Raw genomic sequence first — 18,146 nt, forward strand, 5'->3', positions numbered from 1 at the left:
TTGTTGGTGCTACTTATTTAGTTTTTGTTTCTTTTGCTCTCAAGTTTGTTGAGAGTTAGTTACAACCAATTCTTGATTGTTGTTCTTTCTGATTAGTTGAAGGATCAAGAAAGATTCTTGGTTTCTTCATGAATTAAGAAAGAAAGATTAAAAGTCTCATCAAAGGGATTCTATTTCGATCCAGGTTTGGTTCAAGCCTATTTAGGCTTTGGTTCAGGCAAGTAGGATCTAAAAAAAAAAAATTAGATCGACCCTATGGATACCCATAGAGACAGGATGCTTGTGCTACTAATTTTGAACCCATCGAGACCTAGATCGAGGGATTGAATCAGATTTAATCCCAATTACAGGTTTGAAGTAAAAAGGAAAGCGATTTAGGTATGCGAATTGATTTCAGACTTTCGTTTGTTCTTCCTAAAATCAATATATGTTAATTTCATCATATAAACTAGATCCATAGATATTTTTATATGATGAATATATACTTAGATTAAAAATATTTTAATCAAATCTTTTGGTTATATTTTGAATTAAAAAAAAATTTGAAATCTACATGCACTAACACCTATAGAAAATCCAATAGTGGTATCAGAGCCGCATGTTCATATGCATGAAAGTAGCATAAAAGATTTAAAAGTTATTTTTAAAATTTTAATTTTAGATTATACATGAGATGCATAAGTTTATATTTAGATTTGAAAAATATTTTAGATCTAATTTTTATTCATATATGCGATATATGAAAGCATGCATAGGCTAGAAATTAAATTTTTGTGATCTGAATTTTTTGTATATACGATATATGATTATGTTTAGATCTGAAATTAATTTTTAAAAGATCTAAAATTTTTTAAGTATATGATATATGATTGCATGTATGTTCTAAAAGTATTTCGAAAACCAAAAATTTACTTTTTATGTAATTAATTTAGATCTAAAATTTATTTTAATGATCTGAAATTAATGTGTGAATGAATTGTTGGGCATGGATAGTTTTGCATTAGGTTAATAAATTGCATTTTAGATTATAATTAGATCATATTGGATTGAAATTGATATAGCTAATGATCAAATCAATTCAAGTGTTGATTTGGATTAGATCAATTGAGTTTATGATTCTACAAGTGTTATAGATTGAGTTGATTAAATCTCATATATAAAATCATATCAACTTAAGGACCTAATCTGGCTTTATGGTTTGAATCTGATTCACCTAAGCTGATTAATTGAAACCAATAAGCCATTTGGTATCTAAGGCAAGTCTCAATCGTGAAGGAAAGGAAAACTATTTCTCTTCGGATAGCTCAGGTTGCATCTAAAAATTTTCTATTAATCTACATAATTAAGGATCAAATTCTTACCTGATTAGCAGTAGAATCAGAAATCAAATCTTAAATAATCTGAATTAAACCTTCAAAGAGGCCTGGATGTGTAGATCCTTTACTTTGCATGCACGCCAGACGTCACAAGAAAGCGGATGAACTCCGATCTTCACAACCCAATCAAATGAGAGAGGAGAAGTACTAGTGTGACACGTCACACCAATAAGGAGGATGCCCAAGAAGAGCCCCATGCTAAGGAGAAAGGGGCGGCACCAATGGGAGATGCCAAAGATGAGAAGAAGGGACCACTTTCTTCTCATGCCTCTCTCTCTCTTTTTCTTCTCTCAATTTGATTTGCTTGCTATGCATCCATAGGTAAAAATCCTCTCTATTTATAGATGATTCTTAAGTTCTAATACATATAGGACTCCTAACTCAAACATGCTTTGAATCAGTCTAATACTCATGAAAGAAGGACTCCTACATGAGATATAATTGCCATCATATACGACAACTATATTGCACCCAATCTCTCTGAAGGAACCAGATCTAGGGTTTCAGGGTTAGATCTTGAAAAAGAGGGTTAGATCTTGAAACTTTTTCAAGATCATACAGCGGAAGACTAAAATAAATCAAAATTTATTTTCTAAGATCAGAAAATCCCTAGATCTAAGATCCTATTACATGATTATTACATAGCATTAAATAAAAAATTAAAATATATATAAATATAGTATGAACTACATGTTGATCATATCAACATGTTTCTATACTAGCTACATCTAATGTATGTATTAAATAATAGATCATATCTATTACCTTGCAAGTTAGACGCTCTAACCTCGCTGATCCGGGCTTAAGGATGATGTTGCAAGCCGCACACGCGTCCGGCCTCTAGGAGTCGTCCACACGAGCCCACGAATCTCGATCAGAAGTCCTGCTTCAGGAAATCAGCATAGTATGCTAGTACTGCGCTGATCCTTCTTTAATGGTTGATCAGGTGCCTCCTTCTTCTTGATTTGGACTCTTCCAAAGATGGAAAGTAGAAGGAGGAGTTTCAGATCTGAGACGCTCTCAGGAAACTCAAGATGGAAGGAGAAAAGATATGAAAATAAAAACCCTAGAAGAAGACCCTCTTCTTCTTCACGTTTTTCTCTCTAGACATCCAAACTTGCATCTTTTATATCTCCACGACCCAAAAGTATTTCTCTCTGATTTTTGGATGGCAGAAAGGCCTCTCAAATATCTATCTCCTCTTAAAATTTCATGAAGAAACTCGTCTTATATAGAGAGATATGATAGAGTCCTTGTCTAGGTCAAACACCTAGTCAAGGCTTATCCAAACATGGCAAGTAAAGGGACGCCCAACTCTTGAGCACCTCCTCCATATTTTCATGCATGGATCACCAGAAAAGGGTGTACTATGTAAACCCTAAAAGCCATGAAAATTCCAAAAAAAAATTGAATAAATTTGGTGCAAAATTGAAAGAGTTTTGGATTTCTAAAACTCTATCTCATAGAATTCGAAATCCAAACTTATTCCTTTTAGATTTGATCCAAATCACCTTCCATGTAAGAAAGAAGAGAGGAGACCTTTTGTGAACGTGGGAGAGATCTGGGAGAGGGCTTTTGTCGCACAAAATAAATGGAGATTGGCGTTGAATAAGAGAGAGGGCGTGGAGAAGGTTTATGTGGCGCAAGGTGGAATCCTAGTCCTACTAGGATTCTGTCTCATAACTTGTTTTAATTTGGTTTCCCAAATCAAATCAAATCAAAATTAGATCAACCCAATTAAAATAGGTCTTAACCCAATTAAGAACCTAATTTAATCAGATTTAAATTAGATTTAAATCTGATTTAATTTTCTAATCAAATTAGAAATTAGATTGACCCAAGTCCTAGTTGAACTAGGACTAGTTTTTCCTTGCACTTGGCTTATCCATTAAACCAATTGGACTTGATCCAATCAAGCTCAAACCAAATCTAATTAAATCATATTTAATTAGACTTAATTTCAGCCCATTGGCTTAATCAAATTAAGCCAATTAGCAATCAAATTGCTAATCGATCCTCCTGCAACACTTGCACTGGGTTAAATGTCAATCGTATTGATTATTTAACCCTATAATGATTCTTAATCATTGATCAACCATCCGATCGGATCATGAACTCTAATGTGTGTGACCTCATAGGTCCGAACCTAAGCCGGTAGCATAGAAATAAATTCCTATACCAATCGAAGTGACCATCTAGCAATGGTACCCGACGTCCGGATAGGTCGAATGTGTAGAACAACATCCTTAGAACCCATGCGGATATAGTTTTCATATAATTCATCCCCTTGACCAAAATGATCATAGGACACCCCAGAGCTCAACTGTCAACTCTGATCAGGTTGTCCACATTGTATTTCAAAATATCAAATCCATCTGATGGATTACCCTGGCCAAGGTTTTGCTAAATTGAAATACAGCGACTCATTCTTCTCCAACTCTTGGAGTGGTCAATCCCATCTCGATCACACTCTGACTTCGCAAGTACTTGACTGTGCCCAGAAGCCTTCCGTCCCTGAATTAAAAATTCAGTTAGTCCAGTACCAAAGCACAGTGAGTTGCTTGCAAGTCACTGAGGCGATCTCAAATCTAAGGGACACTTATACCTATATCCCATCAGAGACATTCTCGACAGCAGAATGCTCTGGAGTTGGTCACGTTCAATGACGATGTACCCTTACATCTCACCTGTATGCCATACCAGTGTCTCCACACTCCTTGATTAAGAGGACAACCAACCCATATGGCCTACAGCGACCTATGCTCGATAGAAGCTGTCGTCCTTATTAACAGCTTATCATTTGGTCGTGAACAGTTTTAAGGACTAATCGATAAATCCTCTCTTTATCGAACTTAAATAGTCCTAAGGACTTCATCATAACAACGGAGTTCATTAGAAGATGAAAGCTTATGATGAAAATGCCAAATATATTTTATTTATTAACAAATCAATTACAATACTTGGTTGCTCAACCGTCAACAGCTTGACGATTGGCTTTTTGGGACATATTTCTCAACAACTCCCACTTGTCCTAAAGCCACTCGGCACAGTATCTAATACCCATCTTCGACTTGTGGTTGTCGAACTCCTTTATTGCAAGGGCTTTAGTGAATGGGTCGGTTAGGTTCTCCTTTCAATCGATCTTCTGAAGGTCGACGTCACCTCGATCCACGATCTCTCGGACCAGGAGGAAGCGGTGCAAGATGTGCTTCGTCCGCTGATGTGCTTTGGGTTCCTTCACCTGAGCTATGGTACCAGTGCTGTCGTAGTAGAGCAGGACCGGACCATCGAGGGAGGGTGCTACTCCAAGCTCGTTGATGAATTTCCTCAGCCACACAGCTTCCTTCGCGGCATCTGATGCTGTGATATACTCTGCTTCACAAACAGAATCTGCCACAGTATGCTGCTTGGAACTCTTCCAGCAGATGGCTCCACCATTCAGAGTAAAGATATAACCCGACACACTCCTGCTGTCATCATGGTCAGATTGGAAGCTAGAGTCTGTGAACCCCACAAGTTTCAGATCTGACTCGCCATAAATCAACCATTGGTCCTTAGTATTTCTCAAATACTTAAGGATGGCTTTAACCACTTTCCAGTGGTTTTCTCCAGGATCAGATTGGTATCTACTCACTACTCCTAGTGAGTATGCCACATCTGGTCTTGTACATGTCATGGCGTACATGATAGATCCCACGGCTTTAGCATATGGGACTCTACTCATACGCTCTCTCTTTTCAGGAGTTATCGGACAATCCTTCTTAGAGAGAGAAATTCCTTGGCCTATCGGTAGATAGCCCTTCTTGGAATTCTCCATGCTGAACCTCTTCAGCACAGTATCTATGTACATGGACTGGGATAACCCAAGCATCCTTTTAGATCTATCCCTATAGATCTTCATCCCTAGGATGTAGGATGCTTCACCCAAGTCCTTCATGGAGACTTGTGATGACAACCAAACTTTTATTCCCTATAGTGCGGGGATGTCATTCCCGATTAAGAGAATGTCATCTACGTACAAGACAAGGAATACCACAACGGGACCATTTGCCCATTTATAGATGCAGGGCTCTTCTCCATTCTTAATGAAGCCATACATTTTGATCACCTTATCAAAACGCATGTTCCAACTCCGAGAAGCTTGCTTTAATCCATAAATGGATCTCTGAAGCTTGCACACCTTGAACTCATCTGTGGATGTAAACCCTTCAGGTTGTATCATATACACCTCTTCAGTCAGCTCTCCATTAAGAAAAGCTATCTTTACATCCATCTGCCAGATCTCATAATCTAGATGGGCAGCTATTGCAAGCATTATCCGAATAGATTTGAGCATTGCCACAAGAGAAAATGTCTCGTCATAGTCAATACCATAACGTTGATGATACCCCTTGGCAACCAGACGGGCTTTATAGGTCTCCACCTTTCCGTCTGCGCCCCTCTTCCTTTTGAAGACCCATTTACACCCAATGGGTTTAACCCCTTTAGGTGGGTCAACCAATGTCCATACATCGTTGACCTACATGGACTCCATTTCGGATTTCATGGCTTCAAGCCATTTCTCAGAATCAGGTCTCTGCATAGCATCCATATAGGTGATCGGATCCTCATTATTCTCATCAAGTTCGATGGGATCATCGTCCCGGATCAAGAAACTGTAGTATCTGTCCGGCTGACGCGGTACTCTACCGGATCGCCTTAATGGTACAGGTATATTGGGCTCCGGATCTGATCTAATCATATCCGACTCAGGTTCAGCTATTGGTGTCGGTCCTTCTACCTGTTGAACTTCATCAAGTTCAACCTTAGAGGCAACGGTTCCTTCACCAAGGAACTCCTTTTCTAAAAAGATTGCCTTAAGGCTGACGAACACCTTTTGAACATCAGCATGGTAGAAAAATATCCTTTTGAATCTTTGGGGTATCCTATGAATGAGCATTTGTTAGACCTAGGTCCAAGTTTGTCTGTGACTAATCGTTTGACATAGGCCGGGCACCCCCAGACCCTAAGGTGTGAAAGTGCTGGCTTACGTCCCGTCCATATCTTATATGGAGTCTTAATTACAGACTTACTTGGAATCCTATTTAACAGATAACAGGCCGATTCGAGTGCATATCCCCAGAAGGATATCAGCAAGCTAGCAAAAACCCATCATGGATCGGACCATGTCTAACAAAGTCTGATTCCTCCTTTCAAACACACCATTATGCTGTGGTGTTCCTGGAGGAGTCCATTGAGAGAGAATCCCATTCTCTCCTAGATATGTGAGAAACTCACTAGAAAGGTATTCTCCTCCTCGATCAGATCGAAGAGTTTTAATACTCTTCCCAGTTTATTTTTCTACTTCACTTCAGAATCGTTTGAACATTTCAAATGAATCCGACTTATGTTTCATCAGATAGACATATCCATATAGGTATAGGTCATCCGTGAAAGCTATGAAGTAGAAATATCCACCTCTAGCACTGGTGCTCATGGGCCCACATACATCAGTATGTACTAGGCCCAAGAGCTCAGTAGCTCTCTCACCTTTTCCAGTAAAAGGTGACTTGGTCATTTTACCAAGAAGACAGAACTCACAGGTTGGAAGTGATTCACAATCACTGACTTTGAGGATTCCCTCTTGAGTCAACCTGTTTATTCTGTTCTTATTTATATGACCTAGCCTCCAATGCCATAAGTAGATATTTGACACACTATCTAATCTAGGGTGCTTGCCAGTAGAATAGACTCTTATCAGGCTTGATCTTTTTGGTCTGGCTCTGCACAGATGTCCCAGCCTGAACTTGCACCTTCTTGACTTTCTTCTTCTTGTTCTTCTTTCCTTTCTCAAAGGGTCGAGAACCAGAAGATGAACCTCCCACTGAGTTCACTGAGTTCACCGACTCCTTGAGGAGTTGGTGATCCTTCTCAAAGTTTTGAAGCAACCCCATTAACCCATGGTAGTTTACTTCAGGCTTTGTCATTCTATAATGAGTGAGGAATGGGAGACAAGACTTGGGCAGCGAGTTCAGTATTGCATCTTTCCCAAGCTGCTCATGCTAGGGAAAGCCGAGCTTGCTCAATCATTCCATCAGCTCGATCATGTACAATACATGATCAGTGATAGAGACTCCATCCTGTATTTTGGCGTTGAAGATGGCACAACTAGTCTTGTGCCTCTCTACGTCATCGGGTGTGCCAAAGGTATCCTCCAACACTTGAAGCATGTCCTTTGGCTGAGCCGTCTCGAATCTGCGACTGAACTCGTCGCTCATGATAGCAGCCAGCATGATACAGCGCACCGTGGTCCGGTCACTGAGCCACTTCTGGTAAGTATCTCTGACTGTTCCACGTGCATTGACAGCTGGCTCCTCAGGTGCAGGATCCATTATCACATATAGGATCCGTTCATGCTCCAGGACTATCTTCAACTTTCGGTACCAGCTACCGAAGTTGGGTCCCACCAACTTATCATTGTCCAACAATGATCGGAGCGATAGGGAAGTGGCCATATTTGCACAAAGGAGAACCATAACCTAATTAGTAATTGATTCATTAAACCTAAAGATTTGGACTTTAATCAAAAGGTTTCTCCCACTATTTTATTCGAATTGGTAGCCTCTACCTCCAATTCGAGGAATTACCCTAATTCCTTAGTGGGTACTAGAATCCACTTAGACTGCACACAAGCCCAACTTTGGTTGGTCAACCCATGTACATCTAAGGGTAGGTTCATAACCAATTGTTTCTCTAAACAATTTATAGTAATTTTAATTTTGCCCCAGAAACCTAATCAGTAGGCTTTGGCCTCCACTGTAAGGATCCGGTTAGGTCCAACCATTAACAAGATCATACTTGGTGTATCTAACCAACGAATGATTAAGCCCAACTTTGGTTGGCTCACCTAACCACCATTAGAGAGACACTTCCAAGTCATCATATGATGAGTGATAATTCCATTAGTCAACAAGCACCAGGCCTTTGGGTCTGCAATGATTATTGAGTTCATGGACTCATTATCAAACACCTTAATGGGAGGCTATGACTCAGTTATCTCCATAACTTTATCATTTTAAGGACCTAATAATTTTAGAGGATTAAATAATATAGAGGATGAGGTCAGATGAACCAGCTTATCATGATCCTCCCACTGACTTCACCAAGTCAGCTTAAGGGAGACCATTAAAAGGGCTGGTCTAGGAACACCTAAATCAGTCACACTGATTTACCTAGCTGACATGGGTCAGCTCGAATAGTCAAGTGATCCGATCAAAACATAATTTCACCAAGAGGCCAGGTAAGTTCGATCAGTGGGAGGGTCTGCCAAAACTTGCCTTAGACACCATCATGAATGGCCAGGTAAGCGGGCTCCCAATTAAAAACCACCGGTCTGGTTTACCTTAGACACCAACTGGTTTAATTAGTTTCGATTAGATCAACCTAACAGTTCGTGCTAGACCGCTTAGCCAAGAATCAAGTCCATTTGGTTCTCGTTAAAGACATGGACTTGACCAACTACAACTATTGTAATTGATCTAGAAAATCCTTGACCTAATCTAAGACAACAATTGATTAGATTTAGTCAATTCTCTAATTAAGTCCATCTTTAATCTAACCATAGGTCTAACCCAATTAATGGACCTAATTTCCACTAACCCATTAACCCAATGTGTTATGATTTGTGTCTTAGGTTCTTCAATTCACAATCCTAGAACCTAATCAAACAACTTCTTAATTCTTAATTAAGTTTTGGGCTGAGGGTTGGGTTCGGCTTTTCAAAAAATAATTTTCATATTTGTAAAATAATTTTACAATATGATTCTACCAATCATATTGCATGTTTGATTCATAATCAAGATGCAAGTGAAATAAACATGAAACTACTTTAGATCTAATCTAAACAGGTTCATGTAATTGAAACAATTTCAACTTTAAACAATTTCTTTGCACAAAAATTATTAACAAAGAGATTTTATTTTAGATTTAAACATCTTTTAAATCTAATAAATCATAAATTTAATCTAGATCATATCTAATAAATTTATGATTAAAGATAGATCTACACAAACTAGGACAACCTTTGCACTGTAAGGGGTAAACCTTACAGCAGGACAACCTTGCAGTTTGTGATTGATCTAAAATTTTAATTTTAGATTTAATAATCAGATTATAAATTAGATCTAATCTAAAAAATAATCTAAGCATGTATATATAATCATGTAATAAAGAACCTAGGCTCTGATACCAATTGAAGGAACCAGATCTAGGGTTTCAGGGTTAGATCTTGAAAAAGAGGGTTAGATCTTGAAACTTTTTCAAGATCATACAGCGGAAGACTAAAATAAATCAAAATTTATTTTCTAAGATCAGAAAATCCCTAGATCTAAGATCCTATTACATGATTATTACATAGCATTAAATCAAAAATTAAAATATATATAAATATAGTATGAACTACATGTTGATCATATCAACATGTTTCTATACTAGCTACATCTAATGTATGTATTAAATAATAGATCAGATCTATTACCTTGCAAGTTAGACGCTCTAACCTCGCTGATCCGGGCTTAAGGATGATGTTGCAAGCCGCACACACGTCCGGCCTCTAGGAGTCGTCCACACGAGCCCACGAATCTCGATCAGAAGTCCTGCTTCAGGAAATCAGCACAGTATGCTAGTACTGCGTTGATCCTTCTTTGATGGTTGATCAGGTGCCTCCTTCTTCTTGATTTGGACTCTTCCAAAGATGGAAAGTAAAAGGAGGAGTTTCAGATCTGAGACGCTCTCAGGAAACTCAAGATGGAAGGAGGAAAGATATGAAAATAAAAACCCTAGAAGAAGACCCTCTTCTTCTTCACGTTTTTCTCTCTAGACACCCAAACTTGCATCTTTTATATCTCCACGACCCAAAGGTATTTCTCTCTGATTTTTGGATGGTAGAAAGGCTCTCAAATATCTATCTCCCCTTAAAATTTTAAAAAGAAACTCATCTTATATAGAGAGATATGATAGAGTCCTTGTCTAGGTCAAACACCTAGTCAAGGCTTATCCAAACATGGCAAGTAAAGGGACGCCCAACTCTTGAGCACCTCCTCCATATTTTCATGCATGGATCACCAGAAAAGGGTATACTATGTAAACCCTAAAAGCCATGAAAATTCCAAAAAAAATTTGGATAAATTTGGTGCAAAATTGAAAGAGTTTTGGATTTCTAAAACTCTATCTCATAGAATTCGAAATCCAAACTTATTCCTTTTAGATTTGATCCAAATCACCTTCCATGTAAGAAAGAAGAGAGGAGACCTTTTGTGAACGTGGGAGAGATCTGGGAGAGGGCTTTTGTCGCACAAAATAAATGGAGATTGGCGTTGAATAAGAGAGAGGGCGTGGAGAAGGTTTATGTGGCGCAAGGTGGAATCCTAGTCCTACTAGGATTTTATCTCATAACTTGTTTTAATTTGGTTTCCCAAACCAAATCAAATCAAAATTAGATCAACCCAATTAAAATAGGTCTTAACCCAATTAAGAACCTAATTTAATCAGATTTAAATTAGATTTAAATCTGATTTAATTTTCTAATCAAATTAGAAATTAGATTGACCCAAGTCCTAGTTGAACTAGGACTAGTTTTTCCTTGCACTTGGCTTATCCAATAAACCAATTGAACTTGATCCAATCAAGCCCAAACTAAATCTAATTAAATTATATTTAATTAGACTTAATTTCAGCCCATTGGCTTAATCAAATTAAGCCAATTAGCAATCAAATTGCTAATCGATCCTCCTGCAACACTTGCACTGGGTTAAATGTCAATCGTATTGATTATTTAACCCTATAATGATTCTTAATCATTGATCAACCATCCGATCGGATCATGAACTCTAATGTGTGTGACCTCATAGGTCCGAACCTAAGCCGGTAGCATAGAAACAAATTCCTATACCAATCGAAGTGACCATCTAGCAATGGTACCCGACGTCCGGATAGGTCGAATGTGTAGAACAACATCCTTAGAACCTATGCGGATATAGTTTTCATATAATTCATCCCCTTGACCAAAATGATCATAGGACACCCCAGAGCTCAACTGTCAACTCTGATCAGGTTGTCCACATTGTATTTCAAAATATCAAATCCATCTGATGGATTACCCTGGCCAAGGTTTTGCTAAATTGAAATACAGCGACTCATTCTTCTCCAACTCTTGGAGTGGTCAATCCCATCTCGATCATACTCTGACTTCGCAAGTACTTGACTATGCCCAGAAGCCTTCCGTCCCTGAATTAAAAATTTAGTTAGTCCAGTACCAAAGCACAGTGAGTTGCTTGCAAGTCACTGAGGCGATCTCAAGTCTAAGGGACACTTATACCTATATCCCATCAGAGACATTCTCGACAGCAGAATGCTCTGGAGTTGGTCACGTTCAATGACGATGTACCCTTACATCTCACCTGTATGCCATACCAGTGTCTCCACACTCCTTGGTTAAGAGGACAACCAACCCATATGGCCTACAGCGACCTATGCTCGATAGAAGCTGTCGTCCTTATTAACAGCTTATCATTTGGTCGTGAACAGTTTTAAGGACTAATCGATAAATCCTCTATTTATCAAACTTAAATAGTCCTAAGGACTTCATCATAACAATGGAGTTCATTAGAAGATGAAAGCTTATGATGAAAATACCAAATATATTTTATTTATTAACAAATCAATTACAATACTTGGTTGCTCAACCGTCAACAGCTTGACGATTGGCTTTTTGGGACACATTTCCCAACACTCTCATCCACATGGGATGCCCATAATGAGCAAAGCTCCAGGTACTGGTTGGCCCATAAGAGAGAAAAATCCTAATGCAAGTAGGATTTCTTATATCTCATCCAAAATGGATCCGATTCGAATCCAATTCGAAGCTGGTTCGAAACAATTTCAAAAGACTATCAATCCCAAACTCTTTAAGATTTTTATACCAAATTTAACTTAGATTTTAAAATCAATTAAGTCTAATTAATTCAGATCTAATCTAAAATTATTCAGTACTTAAATTCAATCTTTCATATACTTCATGGATCATAGATCAGAAACTGTTCGTCTTCGGGATCGAACCTGAACCTTATGTGTAGTGCTAGCTAGACATAGTCAACTCTTCAATCCTATTTGATCCATAACTTAATTCTCAATCAAGTTAGCTTATATATTCAATCAAATCAAGTACTTTCAAATTGGACATATAAATATAGGTCAATACTTTCTTACTCTGTCTGACTTGTGTGTATGACTCCATAGGTTCAAACACTAAGTCGATAGCACAGGAACCAATTCCTACACTAATTGAGATACCATCTAGTAATGATTCTTAATATCTAGATAGGTCGAATTATCATAAAAAAATATTTCAAAACCCATACACATGGTTACCGCATGTTCATCCTTTTGACTCTGAATGCTCTAGGATGGTCTCAGATTAACTGTCGACTGAGATAGCTTCATCCATATTGTATTTCAATCTTTCAAATTTATCTCATGAATTATCCTAGCTAAGACTTTATTAAATTAAAATACAATGATACATCAACTCCAATAATCTGGAGGGGTCAATCCCATCTTGATCCACACATAGACTTTGCAAGTATTTGACTGTACCTAGTAGCCTTCCGTCGCTGCATTAGAAATCTAGATAGTTTGACATCAAAGCACAGTGAGTTGCTTGCAAATCACTATGGTGATCTCAAGTCTGAAGGATACTTATACCCATTTGCTTCATGAGTAGCTCCTGACAGCAAAATGCTTAGCAGGTGAGTCACTTGTTTAGTGATGATGTACTCCTTCATCTCATCTATATGCTATACCAGTGTCACCACACTCCATGGTTAAGAGGACAACCAACCCATATGACACACAATGACCTCCACTCAATAAACATCATTATCCTGTAATGACATATCATTTGGTCATGAATATGTTTAAGAACTATATGATAAATCTTCTTTTTATTATACACTAACATAGTTCTAAGGACTTCATCACAGCACAAGAGTTCAAGAAAGATATAACTTTATGATAAAAAATATCAGAATAATTTTTATTTATTAATCAATAATTTATATATAAAGATAAACTTAATCATTATATGATTAGTTTTAGGATATAATTTCCAACAACTTCTACTTGGACTAAAACCAATCGGAGCAGTGTCATATTGTGGGAAAAATTAGTATAGGGGTAAAATGATAATTTTAAAACTTTTTTAAAATTATAATTTTACAATGAAAAAATATTAATTAATCTAATTAATTAACATGAATTTATCCTACACTAGGATCTAAATATGATATATAGTATGCATTCATTTAAATTTGAAATTCAAATTCGAACAGTAAACACTTTACTGTAATGTGTTTAGAACATAATACCTTTGTGCGGGTAGTAGATCACCACAATCTAATCATCGTTGGGAGAGTCTGATCATCACGATGTAGCCACACTGTATGTCTGGCCTCTGCGGATCGTCTTATCCAAAAGAAAAGATAAAGATGAGTAATTACACATTTGAATTCAAATCAAATTTTGAATTCAAATGGACACCAACTCATCCCTTATCCACTAAAGGTGTGAGGCGTGGCTTAAATTGTGCATGGGGTGATTTCATGAGAAACATTTTTCTCATGTAATAAATGGGGCGTTAAAAAAGGGATAAGGTGCAAAGATTGATTGCCCATTTAAATTCAAACTTTATTTTGAATTTGAATGGCCAACCAATCATCCTTATCCATTCATTTGGCACATTAAAGTGGGGTGTGGAGAGGGCTTGGTGTGAGGAAAAAATTCATGTGAAGTTTCTTCTCATGAATTCAAATGGGTGCAATGGAAGTGAGGTGGTGCATGGAGATTGGGTCAAGGTGGTTTCAATATTTAAACCAACCTAATTGAACCAAATAAGTTAAGTCCAATTAGACTAATTTAAACCCAACTTAATTAGGTTTAATTAGGCTCAATAAAATTTTAATCAAATCAGGAATTGACTAAGCCCAACCCCTGATCAAATCAGGGACCAAACCTTCTCGACGATTAGGTCAACTCTTAACCTAATCGGGTCAAACCTAACTGAATCCAATTCAATTGGACTTGATCCAAAAATAATTACTCAATCAAATTGAGTTAATTAGCGATCAAATCACTAATTAAATCTCTCATAAATACTAAGTCCAAATCCGATGGGCAATCGGACATCAGAATTCATCGATATGTAACCCTGATCGAAAAGTCCCAACCAGTGGGACTCTTGACCCCGATACCCATAATGTGTGGAACTCCTGATCAGAGAATCCTGATTCTCGATCACTGAGTTTCAAACATGTAGGATTCTACACCAGCCATCAGATCAGATAGGAACCTCTAATGTGTGTGACCCCGCAGGTTTGAACCTAAGTCGGTAGCACAGGAACCAATTCCTGTACTAATCGAAGTGACCATCTAGCAATGGTACCCGACGTTCGGATAGGTCGAAGAGTCACAATCGCAACACTCAGAACCTAAATGAATATGGTTACTATATAATTCATCCTTTTGACCCCTGTATTTAGGATGACTCAGGTTAAACTGTCAACCCTGATCAGATCATCTGAATCGTGCTCAACTCAAACAGTCCTGTGACTCCTCACAAGAACTACCCTGGCCAAAGTTTTGCTAAATTGAAACATGACTGTACACAGCTCCTAAACTGGAGTGGTCAATCCCATCTTGACACACGTACCGATAAGTCAAGTACTTGACTACACCCAGCAGCCTTCTATCACTGAATTAGAAATTCAGGTAGTCCAGTGCCTAAGTGCAGTGAGTTGCTTGCAAGTCACCATGGCGGTCTCAGGTCGGAGGGATATTTATACCCATATTCCATCGGAGCAAATCTTGACAGCAGAAATAGCTCCGGAGTTGGTCACATTCAGTGCAGATGTACCTTTACATCTCACCTGTATGCCATACCAGTGTCTCCACACTTATTGGTTAAGAGGACAACCAACTATATGGCACACAACGACCTATGCTTGATAAATGTTGTCGTCCTTGGTAACAACATATCATTTGGTCACGAATAGATTTAAGGACTAAACGACAAATCCTCTTTTGTCGAGTCTAAATAGTCCTAAGGACTTCACCATGACATAGGAGTTCATTAGAAGATGAAACATTTTGTGACGAAAAATACCAAAATAATTTTTATTAATTCATAATTCATATACAAATATAAAAATGAGCACAACCATCAACAGGCTGACGATTGGCTTTGGGATACTAGTCCCAACAATCTCCCACTTGGCCTAAAGCCAATCGGTGCAGTATCTAATACCCATCTTCGACTTGTAGTTGTCGAACTCCTTCACCACAATGGATTTAGTGAATGGGTCAGCCAGGTTCTCCTTCCCATCGATCTTCTAAAGATCGACGTCACCTCGATCCATAATTTTTCGGATGAGATGGTAGCGGCGCAGAATATGCTTCATCCGCTGGTGTGCCTTTGGTTCCTTCGCCTGAGCAATGGCTCCAGAGCTGTCACAGTAGAGCAAAACTGGACCAACAAGGGAGGGTGCTACTCCGAGCTCAGTGATGAATTTTCTCAGCCACACCACTTCTTTGGCAGCATCTGATGCAACGACATACTCTGCCTCACAAACTGAATCAGCCACTGTGTGCTGCTTGGAACTTTTTTAGCAGATAGCCCCACCATTAAGGGTAAAAATAAATCCTGACATACTTTTGCTGTCATTGTGATCAAACTGAAAACTAGAGTCTGTAAACCCTATAAGTCTCAAGTCCGATTCACCATAAACAAGCCACTGGTCCTTAGTATTTCTTAAATACTTCAGGATGGTTTTAACAACCTTCCAGTGATTCTCCCCTGGATCAGATTGGTATCTACTCACTACCCCTAGTGAGTATGCCACATCTGATCATGTACATGTCATGGCGTACATGATAGATCCCACTACTGAAGCATATGGAATCCTACCCATATGCTCTCTCTCTTGAGGTGTTGTCAGACAATCCCTCTTCGAGAGAGAAATTCTATGGCCTATTGGAAGATAGCCTTTCTTGGAATTCTCCATGCTGAACCTCTTCAGTATAGTATCAATGTACGTGGACTGAGATAAATCAAGCAATCTTTTAGATCTATCCCTATAGATCCTCATCCCTAGGATGTAGGAAGCTTCTCCCAGATCCTTCATGGAGAACTGTGACGACAGCCAAATCTTTATTCCCTGTAATGCAGGGATATCATTCTCGATTAAGAGAATATCATCTACATACAATACAAGAAATACTACTACTGGACTATTAGCCCACTTATAAATACAAGGCTCTTCTCTGTTCTTAACGAAGCCATACGTCTTGATCGTCTTATCAAAATGTATGTTCCAACTCCGTGATGCCTGCTTAAGTCCATAAATGGATCTCTGTAGCCTGCACACCTTAGACTCATCTGTGGATGTGAACCCTTTAGGTTGTATCATATACACCTCTTCATCCAGCTCTCCGTTTAGGAAAGCTGTCTTCACATCCATCTGCCAGATTTCATAGTCCAAATGGGCAGCTATCGCAAGCATAATCTGAATGGATTTGAGCATTGCCACAAGAGAAAATATCTCATCATAGTCTATACCATAACGTTGACGATATCCCTTGGCAACCAGATGGGCTTTATAGGTTTCCACCTTTCCGTTTGTGCCTCTCTTCCTCTTGAAGATTCATTTATACCCTATGGGTTTTACTCCTTCGGGTGGGTCAACCAATGTCCACACATCGTTGACCTTCATGGACTCCATTTCGGATTTCATGGCCTCTAGCCATTTCTCAGAGTCAGGTCTCTGCATTGCATCCATGTAGGTGATCGGATCCTCATCGTTTTCATCAAGTTCAATAGGATCACCGTCCCGGACCAAGAAACCATAGTATCTGTCCGGTTGATGTGGTACTCTACCAGATCGCCTTAAGGGTGCTTGAACAATGGGCTCCGGATCTGATCTCATCAAATTCGATTCAGGTTCAGCAACTTGCGTCAGATTTTCTATCTGCCGAACTTCATCAAGTTCGACCTTAGAGGCAACAGTCCCTTCACCAAGAAACTCTTTTTCCAAAAAGATTGCCTTAAGGCTGACAAACACTTTTTGCTCATCAGCTAGGTAGAAGTAATACCCTTTGGTCTCTTTTGGGTACCCTATAAAGTTACACTTGTCAGACCTATGTCCAAGCTTGTCCGTAATTAAATGTTTAACATAAGTCGGACATCCTCAAACCCTAAGGTGCGAGAGTACTGGCTTACGTCCTATCCATATCTCATATGGCGTTTTGGTTACAGACTTACTCAGAACTCTATTTAGAAGGTAACAAGCCGATTCGAGCACATATCCCCAGAGGAAGATCGACAAACCAGCAAACCCCATCATGGATCGAACCATGTCCAACAAGGTTCGATTCCTCCTTTCAGATACACCATTATGCTGTGGTGTTCCAGGAGGAGTCCATTGAGAGAGAATCCCATTCTTCCCAAGATATGTCAGAAAATCATTGGAAAGATATTCATCTCCTCGATCAGATCCAAGAGTTTTAATACACTTTCCAGTTTATTTTTCTACCTCATTTCAGAATAGTTTGAACATTTCAAATGACTCCAATTTATGCTTCATTAAATAGACATACCCATACCTTGATAGGTCGTCTGTGAAGGTTATGAAGTAGAAATATCCACCTCTTGCACTTTAGCTTATGGGTCCACATACATCAGAA

Source organism: Elaeis guineensis, chromosome 15, assembly GCF_000442705.2.
Source record: "Elaeis guineensis isolate ETL-2024a chromosome 15, EG11, whole genome shotgun sequence".
NCBI classification, from domain to species: Eukaryota; Viridiplantae; Streptophyta; class Magnoliopsida; order Arecales; family Arecaceae; genus Elaeis; species Elaeis guineensis.